This window comes from Cricetulus griseus (genome assembly GCF_003668045.3).
Source record: "Cricetulus griseus strain 17A/GY chromosome 1 unlocalized genomic scaffold, alternate assembly CriGri-PICRH-1.0 chr1_0, whole genome shotgun sequence".
Lineage (NCBI taxonomy): Eukaryota > Metazoa > Chordata > Mammalia > Rodentia > Cricetidae > Cricetulus > Cricetulus griseus.
Window position 1 is genome coordinate 196,594,143 of NW_023276806.1, and position 13,957 is coordinate 196,608,099.

General features: G+C 42.7%; 1 long non-coding RNA gene across 5 annotated transcripts in view; it reads right to left on the bottom strand.

Moving 5' to 3' along the window:
- Positions 1–4,020: 4,020 nt before the first annotated feature.
- LOC113839306 overlaps positions 4,021–13,957 on the bottom strand; it is a 53,056-nt gene continuing 43,119 nt past the window's right edge. For 2 of the 5 annotated variants that reach the window (XR_004771661.1, XR_004771666.1), the window contains 2 exons: positions 9,404–9,500; positions 4,021–4,354 (listed from right to left, as the gene is read on the bottom strand). This is a non-coding gene — a long non-coding RNA (uncharacterized LOC113839306). Of the gene's footprint in view, positions 4,358–9,403; positions 9,501–13,957 lie in introns of all 5 variants that reach the window. The other 3 variants (XR_004771662.1, XR_004771667.1, XR_004771665.1) reach the window with 2 other exon arrangements.

The following is a 13,957-nucleotide window of genomic DNA, read 5'->3' on the forward strand; positions in this document are numbered from 1 at the left end:
AGGTCGGCATTTCTCGGATTGGCCCCAACTGAACAGGGAACACAGGCTCTACCACAGAGTTCAAGAGCACCGAAAGAATGTTAAATGGCCGGATTGTTACTCACAGGAAAAGAAACAGGCACCATGCTTCCAATTATTCTTCACTGCAGACAACAACTAGCTGTTTCTGCTGGCTGGCACAGCCACTGGATGGGGACACTACTGAAGAAACTCTGATGAAGAGGAATGAATGTGGCCAGTGAATTTTTTTGACACAGTCCCAGCTATATTTTTGCTTATTGCTGGCAAGCTAACATGAGGGAAACAATCGACAAAAAACGTTGTGAAGAAGGCCTGAGGGACAAGAAGTCTTTACAGCCCTTCACAAATAGAAACTTTTTATACCAACGAGGATCATCTAGCACATAGGATAGTACTAGGAGAAAAACTAACAAAATTCTTCCAAGAGAAGAATGTACCACATTTTTATTTCAAAGTTTAAATACTGAAGTATTTGAAACACTTAAAATAGGTAAATACCACTTGTATGCACCTACAGTCTCAGCTAGGTTGGAGGCTAAGGCAAGAGGATCACTTAAGCCCAGGAGTTCAAGGTTAGACTGAGCAATACAATGAGACCCTGCCTCAAAAACCGCCACTGGTACCAACAACAATAATAGGTAAAAACACAGTAAGTGATAGAAATAAATCCTTTATTTTATGATAAAGGGAATCTATTAAGAACCCTATATATCCACTCTATCTCTCAATCATTTGTTTCATATAATTAAATTATTAAATATATATATATATATTATAATAAGTATTTAGTTCCTTGACTAAATTAAGTACAATAAAATATCAATTATATTTAAAAAATCAGCTTTGCTGCAGAACTCAGAGGGCAAGTACAAATGAACTGAAGATAGTAAGTTCCCCAACTCATTTTAGGTCACTAACGAGGCAGAAACTGGCTGATGTCATCTAGGGATGAATGGGGTATTTGTTCTGTTGCTTCTGGGGACCTGGAGCTAGAGCGGCCTCCTCACAGGAAGCCTGTGCTTTGCATATAGTTGTATGTTCTGTCTCAAACATGTGGATACACAAATAGATGAGCTAAAGGCACAGGGTTTTTTGTTTGTTTTGCAGGGGGTGGGGTCCAAAATGTTTCCTATGTAGCCATTCTTAATTTTGTTTGCACTATCTTAAGGTATCTCATTTATTTTTTTAAATGGAATTGCAAACTCAGTTCCTTCACACTAATTTCTGCACTTATAAAGATCTTTTCCCAAGTTACATCAGTAATCCCAGAAGTTGTGTGGCTGAGGCAGGAGGATTGTTGTGAATTAAAGGCCAGTCTGGGCTACATAGCAAGAATCTGTAGGAAGGAAGGAAGGGAGGGAAGGAGAAAGGGAGGGATGGGAACAGAGGAAGAGGAAAGGAGGGAGGGTAAAGAAAGAAAAAAAGGAAGAATTTTTTTCCCCTAGTGTTTGATGAAGCTGGTGTCATTTACAGAAGAATTCACACATCAGGAGAGCATCAGACTCAGGATAAGCTTTTGTCTAGTTTCTCTCTTATACACAGACAGGACACACACACACACACACACACACACACACACACACACACACACACACACACACACACACACACACACACACACACACACACCAGGAAGCACAGCAGCAGACGATAATGTACTCCCTTTGGAATTTATATAGTGTCTACTCACTAGGGAGGGGAACAGGATGGAGAAGAGAGTCAGAGAGTAAGAGTAGAAGAGAGACGTAGAGAGGACCGTTTGGGATAAAGTATTCTGGAAGCACAGCCTGTTCTGTGGTCCCACTGATGGATGAGCACTCTCTGATCTACTCAACTTGGCTGGCAGTAGTGAGTGTTTGCTGGATTGAATTCTCAATACTTACCAAGACCATTCTGAGAAGTATGTGAAATAGAGTCTCACTTTTGTTTTTGAGACAGGGTCACTCTATGTAACCCAGATTATCCTTAAACTCATAATCCTCCTGGCGCTACTTCCCAGGCAAATTCAATGCCACCTTGGTCTACATAGAAAGTTCCAGGCCAATCAAGAATACATAGTGAAACCTTGTCTCAAAACTTTTTTTTTTCATCTGCCTCCCTGCAAGAGTACAGACAGCTAGGGACGGCATGGCAGGAAGTGTGGACTAATGGGGAAAATGAGGGCTAAAAGTCCTTAAGACAACCGAAGAAGGAAGGAAGTGAAAGCCGACAAGTAATTCCCACTGTTAGTTTCTATTTCAAGCAGCATTTCAGGTTGCAGGATCATTTTAGGAGTTAAAGTCTGTGTTTTCTTTCTTTTTTTGAAAAAATAATTTGTTTAACTTTATTTTGTATGCATTGGTATAAAGGTGTTGGATCCCCTAGAAGTGGAATTGCAGACAGTTATGAGCTGCCATGTGGGTGCTGGGAATTGAACTCAGGTCCTCTAGAAGAACAGTCAGTGCTCTCAACCACGGTTCCATCTCTCCATCCCCAAAGGCTGTGTTTTCTAAACCACACTCAGCCTCAGGACTCTCTTATGCATCCTTTGTTCATTAGTCAAGAAGGAAGCTACTGGGGAGAGGGAAGGAGGGAAGGAGAGTGTGGGAAAATGTATAGCTCAGTCAGAAAGCAAACAAACAAATGGATAAATAAATAAATAAATAAATAAATAAATAAATAAATAAGACACTACCTCACCAAGAATCCAGCCAGTGAGGCTGAGTCACAATGCTTGATTCAAAGGTCAACCAGATACAGTATTGTTCCATCACATGGGATGCTCTCTTGTCTGCCTGGCACTTCCCCATCTCCAAGGAGCTATAGATTTTTGTTCCATTGTGTCTGTTGTACAAACATCTCATAGTGTATGTAAAAAAAAAAATGCAATGTATATGCATCTAATCTTTGTGGCGTACTATAATTATAAGCACAAGTTTAAGAAAGCATTGATTTGTCAGTCCATCCAGGACCAGGACAAGCGACACATTATGGATGGTCATTTTTGAAATTAAGTATTCATTATTCAACTTTACAAGCTTGCCTCACTCTTTTCTCATATACTGGGGACCGAATCCTCTCTCTTACATTTCAATCATTCATCTGGGATGTCAAATAACAGAAAGATTTTTTTTAACAGTTTTTATTTGAATTAGAAACAAGATTGTTTTACATGACAATCCCAGTTCCCTTCTCCCTCCTGTCCTCCCCTACTACCCCCCCCCACACACACACAACTAAAACCCTACCTAACACACATCCTTTCTCCTCCCCCGGATGGTGAGGCCTTCCATAGGGTGTCATCAGAGTCTATCATATCTTTTGGGATAGGGCCTAGGCCCACCCCCGTGTGTCTTAGCTCAGGGAGTATTCCTCTATGTGGATTGGGCTCCCAAAGTCCACACCTATGCTAGGGATAAGTACTGATCCACTACAGGAGGTCCCGTAGATTTCCGAGGTTTCCTCACTGAAACCCAAGTTCCTGGGGTCTGGAACAGTCCCATGCTGGTATCCCAGCTATCAGTCTGGGGAGCAAGAGCTCCCTGATGTTCAGGTCAGTTGTTTCTGTGGGTTTCAGAACCCCTTTGCTCTTCACTCGTCCTTCTCTGCATCTGGATTCCAGTTCAGTTCAGTGATTAGTTGTGGGTGTCGGCTTCTACTTCCACCAGCTGCTGGATGTGGGCTATCGGGTGGCATATAAGTCAGTCATCAATCTCATTATCAGGGGAGGGCATTTAAGGTAGCCTCTCCTCTGTTGCTTAGATTGTTAGCTGGTGTCATCTTTGTAGATCTCCAGACATTTCCCTAGTGCCTGATTTCTCTGTCTCCCTCTATTATGGTATCTCCTTTCTTGTTATCGTCTATTCTTCCCCAGACTCAACCTTCCTGCTCCCTCATGTCCTCTGCATCCCTCCTCTTCTTCCCTTCTCATTCTCCCAGCTCCCTCCCCCTCTTCCCGAGCTCTCAATTTGCCCAGGGGATCTTGACCCTTTCCCTTCTCCAGGGGACCATGTATGTCTCTCTTAGGGTCCTCCTTGTTTACTAGCTTCTCTGGCAGTGTGGATTGCAGGCTGGTAATTCTTTACTCTATGTCTAAAATCCACATATGAGTGAGTACATATCATGTTTGTCTTTTTGTAACACAAAGATTTAGTGAAATTAACATTAAGGATTAGGAATAAGTAGCTGTTCCCTACTGTCTCTGACAGCATTTCTGTTTTTGTTTTTTAGTTTGTTGACGAGTCCAGTAACGGGTTTCACTCTGCAATTCTCTATAGGGAACATGGGCCTTCCACATGGTAAGAGATGAGTTCATTTGCTTCTTATCAGCTCATCTGCTGGGACTTGAGCATTCCTGCTAAGAAATTGACAGTTGTGGCAGCCAGTTCACTTCCGACAAACCTTACAAGGCCCACCATCACTCCTGCTCAGAAACAAAAGATTCAGACTCCCGTGTCTTCTACTCACTTCCCCTCCGGCACCAAGCTACCAAACTGCTACATCCCTTCTCTGTTGGTTCCTTGTTTCTGTTGCTCACTACTTCACAAACACCCTGGGCACTGCCACCTGGGGGCATTCTCCAGCTGTTCTACCCTGATATATCCCCCCTTCCTTCACAGCTACAAACCAAGTCTTAACTATTTTTGAAATGAACTTTTTTTTTTTAATTATACTAAACTAGGAATGAATGCATCCTCTCTGGAGAAGGACTCAAACAACACAGAAATATATATACAGTAACAAGAGAAAGTTAAAAACGGCCAGGAATGCTTATCATCACAGCATAGCACTTGGGAGGCAGAGGCAGGCAGATCTCTGTGAGTTTGAGGCCAACCTGGTCTACACAACAAGTTCCAGGACAGCTAGGGCTACACGGAGAAACCCTGTCTCGAAAAAAAGAACCAACAAAACAAAACAAACTAGACAATCTAAACATAAAACCCTGAAAGTCACTATGAATTCTAGTCCTTCCTCCTCCTCTACTACCAACTACCAACTGCACACACACACACACACACACACACACACACACACACGTGCGCACACACACACACACACGCACACACACACACACACACACACACACACACACACACACACACGCACACACGACACACACACACACACACAGACACACACACACACACGCACACGCACACGCACACGCACACACACGTGCACACACACACGCACACGCGCACACACACACACACACACACACACACACACACACATGCACACCTGACATGGTTTCAATGTTTTCACAAAAAGTCCACAGATTTGAATGCAAAGCCCAGTGTGGCAGTGTTGGGAGGGAGACTTAGAAGGAGGAACTTAGGTCCTAGTCTTCTGAATGGCTCAGGGTCCTTCTCTCAGTTCTCAGGGCACTGGGTTCACTTCCACCACTGTGGGATTCAGAAAATCAAATCCAGATTTCTGGCTCTCTTGTTCCCATCCTAGTGCCCTTTCAACCATGTCATGAGGCACCACAAGGCCCTGTGCTCTTGGGCTTCCTAACCCCAAGAGCTGTGAGTCAAACTGTTGGTTGTCGCTATTCCTAGATTTCTGTATTGTTTGAATTTTTTCTTTTCTCTTTAAACTACTTAGTCTGTGGTGTCCTGTTATAGCACCAGATAAACGATGAAGACTTCCCTCCTCACAAATTGCTAAGCAGCCCTCAAGCTCTTCTTCTCTAATATATATTATATAAAGTCATATACATATGTCACATAAAGTCATGTACATGTGTTATGTAAAGTCGTATACATGTATATAGGATTTTTCTTTGTTTTCAGGCAACAGGAATGTATACATGCAGTACTCTGGACAGCTTTCTTCACTTCAGGCCTATCTCCAATCTCCTCTCTGCCCCAAAGCCTCCTCTATTCCTTGCCTCAAACACTAGGCATCCATGCTTCTGTTGGTTTCTGATCTGTCTCTGTTTGATGTGTGGGCTGTTTGGTTTTTATTTACTGTGGGGGTGTCTTATCACCAGCATGCAAAAATCATTGAGAGCTGAGGTGTTATCTTGATCTTTTGTGGTATTTAGAATTGTGTTATGCACAAAATAGGTATTTGATATGACTTTACTGCATAACTGACATCCAAGTTCCTGTTTTCTGATCTAAGGCAGGAAAACTCTGGGCAAATGTAGGGAGAAGTTCAGATGAACAGAGGAAACGTGCTTGAGGGTTTTCATGGGCTCACCCTCGAACTCCAATCTGTTCTCCATGGTGGGCAGGGGAGTCTGACAGACTAGACAAGCACAGCAGCCCCGGGAAAGTCAGAGGCCCTGGGTGTAATGTTTCCTCTGATCTCTCAGACCAAGGACAGCTCCACTGGCTGAGCTCTCAGGGCCACCATGGAAGGTTTACAGGCTGGGTGAGAAGGATGGGCTGTGAAGAAAGTTCAAACTAGCCAGGAAAACACAGTCTCAGAGCTTTCGGGGTTCTAAAACTTCACCTCTCAAAGAACCAATTCTCCAGTAGGGTTAATCACTAGCAGCAGGTCAAACTGTCTTTCATCTTTTCTTTCCCACAAAGAGGAGAGTTAAACTCACAGCTTCTGTATAAAATGTCACTCTCCTGGCATGACAGGAAAATAGAAACAGCCAATGAGACAGACTTGGGTGTTTTCTTTAGTAGTGTTTCTTGGTCACTTTCTTAACCTGTATGCCTGTTTCTTTCTCTTTCCTCTGCATATGTGTATTCATGCTCACGTGTGTGCATGTGTGTGGAGGCCAGAGGTCAACCTCAACTGTCGTTTCTCAGTCACCATTCACTTTCTTACTTGTGACAGGGTCTTTCACTGGGACAGACCTCACCAAGCTGGCTGGCCCATGAGCCCCAGTCTCCTATCCTATCTCCACCTCCCCAGTGCTGCGATTAAAACTGCACAGCACCACTGGCTTTGTTCCTTGGGTTCTTGGGATGGAACTCAGAGCAAGGGAAGCACTTTATCAACTAGTCCATCTCCTTAACCCTGTGTCTCAGTCTTTTAGTCTGGCTATTGTTGCTAGTGAAATTTACTTGTGTCTGAGCATGCACAGCGCAGCAAGGTCTGGATCATAAGAAGTTGTCAAAAATGTTTGTTAGTGAGAGAGGTCCAGTTCTGGCTGCTCACACCTGTGTCAAGAACTAAAACGGTCTTTCAGCATAGCCTCTTAGCCACAAGAGGCTCACAAGAACACTGGTGAGCCATTGGAGAGGTGGGTATTATGAGCAATGCTTTCTGAGAAATGCTATTCAATTCCTGTTACAACAGATTTATTTCAGATTCTTATTAAACTTTGTTGCTTGAAATAAATGGTTCGTTACATGGAAAATCTCTTTTTGTTAGAGATTTCCTCTGAAAGAGTATTAGTCATAACGTGTGGGAACATTCCTTTTGATAACGTACATGTCTCCTATTAATAGACTCAATTCTTAAAGTCCAAATAACCATTTTTAAAGACCCGACTTAATATTTAACGACTAAGAATTTTACTTCATAAAAAAGTTGCTTTTTGTCCCAGAGGAGAACTTCTAAATCCTTCAAAAGTGGCTATTAATGAAATTAATTTTAGTTGGGTAAGTAAGTGCTTGGGATAATACAGATAACCAAAATGGTTAAACTACTTAGAGTTGTTCATCAAGCCAGCTAGATGGTTCAGACGGCAAAAAGTGCTTGGCATACAAGCTTGAGACCCAAGTCCTCTCCCTGAAACTCATTTAAAAAAAAAAAAAAAACCACTCTGGATGTGGTGGTGCACATCTGCAATCCCAGCACTCCTACGTTGGCAGAGATGGGAAAATCACCAAAAGCACTCAAGGGCCAGACAGCTTGGAGTGAACAGCCAGCAGAGAGGTGACCACTCAACAAGATGAAAGGCAAGAATCAACTTGTCCTCTTCTCTCCATTCATGGGCACACACACACACACACACACACACACACACACACACACACACGCACACGCACACGCACACGCACACGCACACGCACACACGAAAAGGTTTCAGAGTAATTTGAAAAAAGAAGCCTACTCATTCTAGTCTCTCTAGTTGCTGAGACACTGTTCATCCATTATGAAAATCTGACGCAATGAGAAGAGAGTTGGGATATATAGACACTTGCCCTTGGCATCGATTGATTGTGAGTTTTAGTTTGATTTACCTCTTTGTTCATCTGGACAACTTCTGGAAAATAAGAGAATACAGCCTATTTTAATAGATGATGAATGTCCACCAAGGTAGCAGCTAAGGGCACAGGCTTGGGGGTCAGCAACATGAGGGTTTGAATTTCACCTTGACAACTTTCCGAGTAAGTGAATTTAGGAAAATTATTTAACCTCTCTAATCCTCCCAACTGGTGACACTTATTTCTCTGGTTGGTAAGGATAAAAAGACATAATACAGCCCAAGAGTTTACCTAATGCTCAGTGGGTAACCATTGGATTTTTTTCTTTTTCCTTTTAAAAATCACTTTGTGCTAGAAACAGCAATCTTGTTACTGCCAGCTCAAAGCCCTTATAGTGTACTCAGTAAACCTGTCTTGTTTCTAATAAAATAAAAACAGGACTGGGGATGTGCTCTGTTGGTAGAATGCTTGCTTAGCATGCATGAAGCCCTGGGTTCCATCCCCAACATTGTGCAAATCAGGTATGATGGTGCATGCTGCAGTCCCAACATTTGGGAGGAAGAAGCAGGAAGATCAGAAGGTCAAGGTCATCCCCATCTATGAAGCAAGTACAAGCATAACCTGGGCTACATGAGATACCCCTAACCCCCCAAATCAAATCAAATCAAATCACCACAGTTCTTTAGTCATGCTAAAACATATATTATCCATAACCTGAACTGTGGAAGAGTCAAGTGGGAACCTCTAAATGGGGGTAGGAGTAGCTAAAATCAGAACAAATTAAGAACAATTAAAGAGGAGGGTTAGTTTATTAGTGTCAAGGTGCAAGGTGTAAGTTGTTTGCTTTTTGTCCTTCAGGGTAAGGAAGACACTGCCATCAGCATGAGGAAGAGACAGAAGCAGTCAGGAATGAAGGCATGGTGGGCCTTGGGGTGCTGATGGGCTGTAGGGCCAGCTACACCACTGACCCTTGATGCTATAGACAGGTTCTAGAGAAGGCCTGGGAACTCACCTGCCATGGAGACTCATTTATGCAACGTCAGTGAGTTGTGTAGCACCTCTATTATAATACTTTTTAAATGGCTGACTTTAAAAAATCTAATAACTTTTTATATTTAGGATATGACTGAAATACAGGAAATCCAAAAGATTTAGGAAAAATCATAAATTTCAATTAGCCATGCATTTATTATCAGCATTTAGGTTAAATTTCTTAATTACGTTTCTACTGTTATGATAAGACACCATGACCAAGGCAACTGAGAAAAAAATGTTTTGGGACTTACAGTTTCAGACGGTTAGTTTAGTCCATGAAATCATATCATAGCGGAGAACACAGCGGCAGGCAGGCACAGCATTAGAGCAGGAGCTGAGAGCCACATCCTGAGACAACAATTAGAAAGAGCTAACTGGTAAACCTTAAAGCCCTGTGACACACCTCCTCCAAAAAAGCAGTATCTCCTAATCATTCCTAAAGAGTTCGCCCAGTGGGTATCAAGCATTTTATATATGAGTCTAGGGAGACCCATTATCATTCAAACTGTCACTGTGTGTGTGTGTGTGTGTGTGTGTGTGTGTGTGTGTGTGTGTGTGTGTGGAGAGAGAGAGAGAGAGAGAGAGAGAGAGAGAGAGAGAGAGAGAGAGAGAGAGAGAGAGAGAGAGAGAGAGTACAAGCTCTGGTTCAGTTCTTCAAGCATCAACAACCTTTTGAGACAGGGCCTCTCACTGGCTTAGAGTTCACCAATTATTCTTGATGGGCTGGCCAACAAGCTCTGGTGATCTTCTTCTCTGTGTCCCCAACACTGAACCACACATGCACAGACCACCACATGGCACCACATGGGGATCAAACCGTGGTTCCCCAGGCTTGAAAGGCAAACACTTTATAGACTGAGAAATCTCCCCAGCTTTCTTTATCTTTTTTTGTATGCATATTTAAGGGCAACTGGGCCATAGCCATGCAGTTTTGGATCCTGTTTTTGAATTAGAGAACTTAGGGAAGCGTTTTCCTAGCTGCTAACTTGCCTTCATAACCATCCTTTCAACAAGTGAAAACTACATCAGTAAGTAAAAGACGAGTAATTTATTTTGTTTAACTCTTTTCTATTATTTGATGTCTTGAACCTCTCTGACTTCATGACATCATGCTTTCTTTCCCAGATCTGAGACTAGCTTCCTAGAACTGACTTTTTCCAAAACATAAAAAGTTGTAGGGCATGAACATTTTACAGTTCTTCATCCTTGCTGCCAAATTGCTTTCCAAATTGTTTATCGTGCCCAGTCCCAAACTCAGTGTGTGAGAGGAGCAAGCCCTGATGCACTCTCGAAAACACTGAATTATTTAATTATGTGTGTGTGTGTGTGTGTGTGTGTGTGTGTGTGTGTGTGTGTGTGTGTGTGTATGCTTCAGTTTCCAAACTATGTTGATAAACATTAAGTGTGTCAGATGATAGGCAAGTGAGGGAGGCAAAACTAGCAAGGGAGAGGCAGTGTCACTGTTTTACAGAAGATAGTCAGGAAGGGCTTTCTAGGGGGGCATTTAATGATGCATTGTGGCACACACCTGTAATCCCAGTTAAAAGGAAAGCTGAGGCAGGAGGATCACAAGTTTACTGACAGCATGGGCAATTTAGTGAGACCTTGTCTCAAAATGAAAAAAAAAGATATAAATAAATAAATAAATAAATAAATAAATAAATAAATAAATAAATAAATGCCTGGGTACAAAGGTTAGTGGCAAAGTCCTGACTACCATAGTCAAGACTATGGGTTCAGTGCCCCAAATTACAAAATAATAATAACTGTCTTAGTTAGGGTCTCTTGCCGTGACCACAGCAACTCTCATAAAGGAAAACATTTAATTGGGTGGCTTACAGTTTCAGAGGTTTAGTCCAGTATCATCATGGCCCGACATGGTGCTGGAGAAGGAGCTGAGAGTAGAGAAGGAGATATATCTTGATCCCACAGGCAACAGGAAGTAGTCTAAGAAACTGGGCATGGCTTGAGCATATATGAGAACTCAAAGGTCACTCCCACTGTGACAGACTTCATCCAAGAAAGCCACATCTACTCCAACAAGCCACATCTCCTAAATAGTGCCACTCCCAGTTAGCTTATGGGGGCCAATTACATTTAAACTACCACATAAAATAATAATAATTAATAATAATAGTAATAATAATAATAATAATAATAATAATAATAGCTCTTGAAAGAGAGCTGAGGGAAGGAAAGAGTAAGGTACTGAGAACTAAAGAAAGTTCTCATACACGATGTAGGACCAGGGTCACCACAGCCCCTGTGAGGATGGAGGAAAAGGGCGGCTAGAACAGGGAAGCCTTGATGAAACACTGTAAAGATTGCTCTGAGCTGAGCAAGATGAGAAGGCACTGATGAGCTCCTGTAGGAGCCTTGATCAGGGCAGTCAGAACTGGCTCATGTTTTATATGGTTCTGTTATCCAGCATATTCAGAACAGACTAACCATGTTCAAACCAAACTCAGCATCTTCCCTGGCAAGCCTCCTACATTCTCAGCATCTCTGTCCTCTGACTCACTGATGTTCAGAACCTTCTACAGTCTCAAACCAATGGCTGTCAGCACCCTGCCAGTGCTTCCTCCAACTTTTTCTTTCAGACTTTTTTTCTGTCATTCCTGCAACTCTATTTCAACAATTTCCTGAGCCAAATCCCTTAGTTTTTCCCTCCCAACGAGAGCACTTGGGACTGCCAAGCCATTGCCCTCCACAGGTTAGTGTTGTAGAAATTACTTTCACTATGTAAAGGTATATTACATTTGTTTATGATACATTTGTTTAAGGATGTAAGTATGTGTATAATTATGTAAAGGTGTGTTGCAATTGTTTCGCCTTATGTGCTTAAAGCCCTGATTGGTCTAATAAAAAGCTGAATGGCCAATACGTAGGCCGGAGAATAGGCGGGACTGGTGGGCAGAGAGAATAAGTAGAAGAGAATGAAGAGAACGAGGGAGAAAGAGGGACATGCTCAGGGTCAGAAGTGAGGCAGCCACCAGCCAGGAGAAGCAGTCAAAGTAGGACAGGAGAGAGACAGAGAGAGAGAGAGAGAGAGAGAGAGAGAGAGAGAGAGAGAGAGAGAGAGAGAGAGAGCCCTGAGGCAAAACACAGATAAAGAGAAACAGATTAAAATAAGAGCTAAACTAAGGGGCTGGAGAGATGGCTCAGAGGTTGGGAGCACTGGCTGCTCTTCCAGAGGTTCTGAGTTCAATTCCCAGCAACTATCTATGCTATCTGATGTGTAGGGATACATGCAGACAGAACAGAACATGGTATATATAATAAATAAATAAATCGAGAGAGAGAGAGAGAGAGAGAGAGAGAGAGAGAGAGAGAGAGAGAGAGAGCACTAAGCTAAGGCTAAGCATTGAAAACTAATAGCAAGTCTCCTTGTCATGATTTGGGAGTTGGTTGGTGACCCAAAAGGAAGCCTGTTACAGGCTGGTCCCTCTTGGGGCATGTCTTAGTTATTTCTATTGCAGTGATAAAATTCTGACCAAAATCAACTAGAAGCAGAAAGGGTTTGTTTTGGCTTTAAACTCACAGCTCATCACCAAGAGAAGGGAGAATGGGACCTCAAGGTAGGAACCTTGAAGCAGGAACCTGAAACAGAGACCATGGAGGAGCGATGTGCACTGGTTTGCTCTTCATGGCTTGTTCAGCTGTTTTTTGTTTTTGTTTTTTTTTAATACACTCCAGAACTACCAGCCTAGGGATAGTAACACCCACAGGGGACTGGGCTCTCCCAAATCAATCACTGATCAAGAAAATACTTCTACCCTCTTGCCTACAGGACAATCGGATGGAGGAGTTTTCTCAGTTCAGGTTCCCTCTTTCCAGATGACTCTAGCTTATGCCAAGTTGACAAAAACCAGGGTTGTTCCATACATCCGCCGTTTCCCTGTTCACCAACCTCAAGAAGGTCCAGATTCTTCAGAATGAAATCTGAGCCTTACCACAATTCTAATCTACTGGTCAAAACTTGCCACCCATTATTATCCAAAAGCATGCTGCCTTCTGGTCTAACAAGTTTCCCAAACCAGCTCTCCACTCTCCTACCGTACGCCTTTACTTATATTGTCTCCCCTTTTTGTACCTTCTGTTTCATGCCATCCCAGTCCCACCCACAAAGGCTATCTATGCTTCTGGGACCATCCCAAGTAGCTCCTTCTCAAAGCCACCTCCAGCTCTCTGGGTAGACTAATGTTAACTTACTGCCGTCCCCCTAACTCCCTCATCACCAACATATCTGGCGCTATACTAAGCCACGGCTCGAATATGCTTTCCTTCCTTCTCCATGACACCAAAACACGAGAGTCCTCTAGAAAAATTCTGCACTTCAAGTGAAGATGCTGGGACAAAGATGCTCCCCACAGGCAGATATTCTGGCCTTTGTTTCATATTTTGTATAAACTGTGGCATGGGTATGAGCAAGACCTTAGGCAGACTGAGAATGCCTCCCTTTCTGGTTACGACCAAACCTGTACATAAATTCATTTTTCCATTTATCTGTATTGTTTTTTTTTCTTAATGCAAGAGAGCGTTCAGACTCAAAGCTGATAGGTGGAGGCCTGCACTAAAAGTCATTAGAAGAGCTACATGTTGTTCTTGTTGTTATGTATCTTTGTAGCTTTGACAGTACCCAGTTCCAATCCCTTGAACACAGTAGGTGTCCAGTCAATGTTCATGGAATGCAGATTCCCAGGGCTTTGTTGGTTAAGTCCTTAGAGCCTGAACTCACATCATCTGATTCCAGGCCCTACACACCTTTCTCAACAGTCTTCCCTTTCTCTGGCTTCTTGCCACGG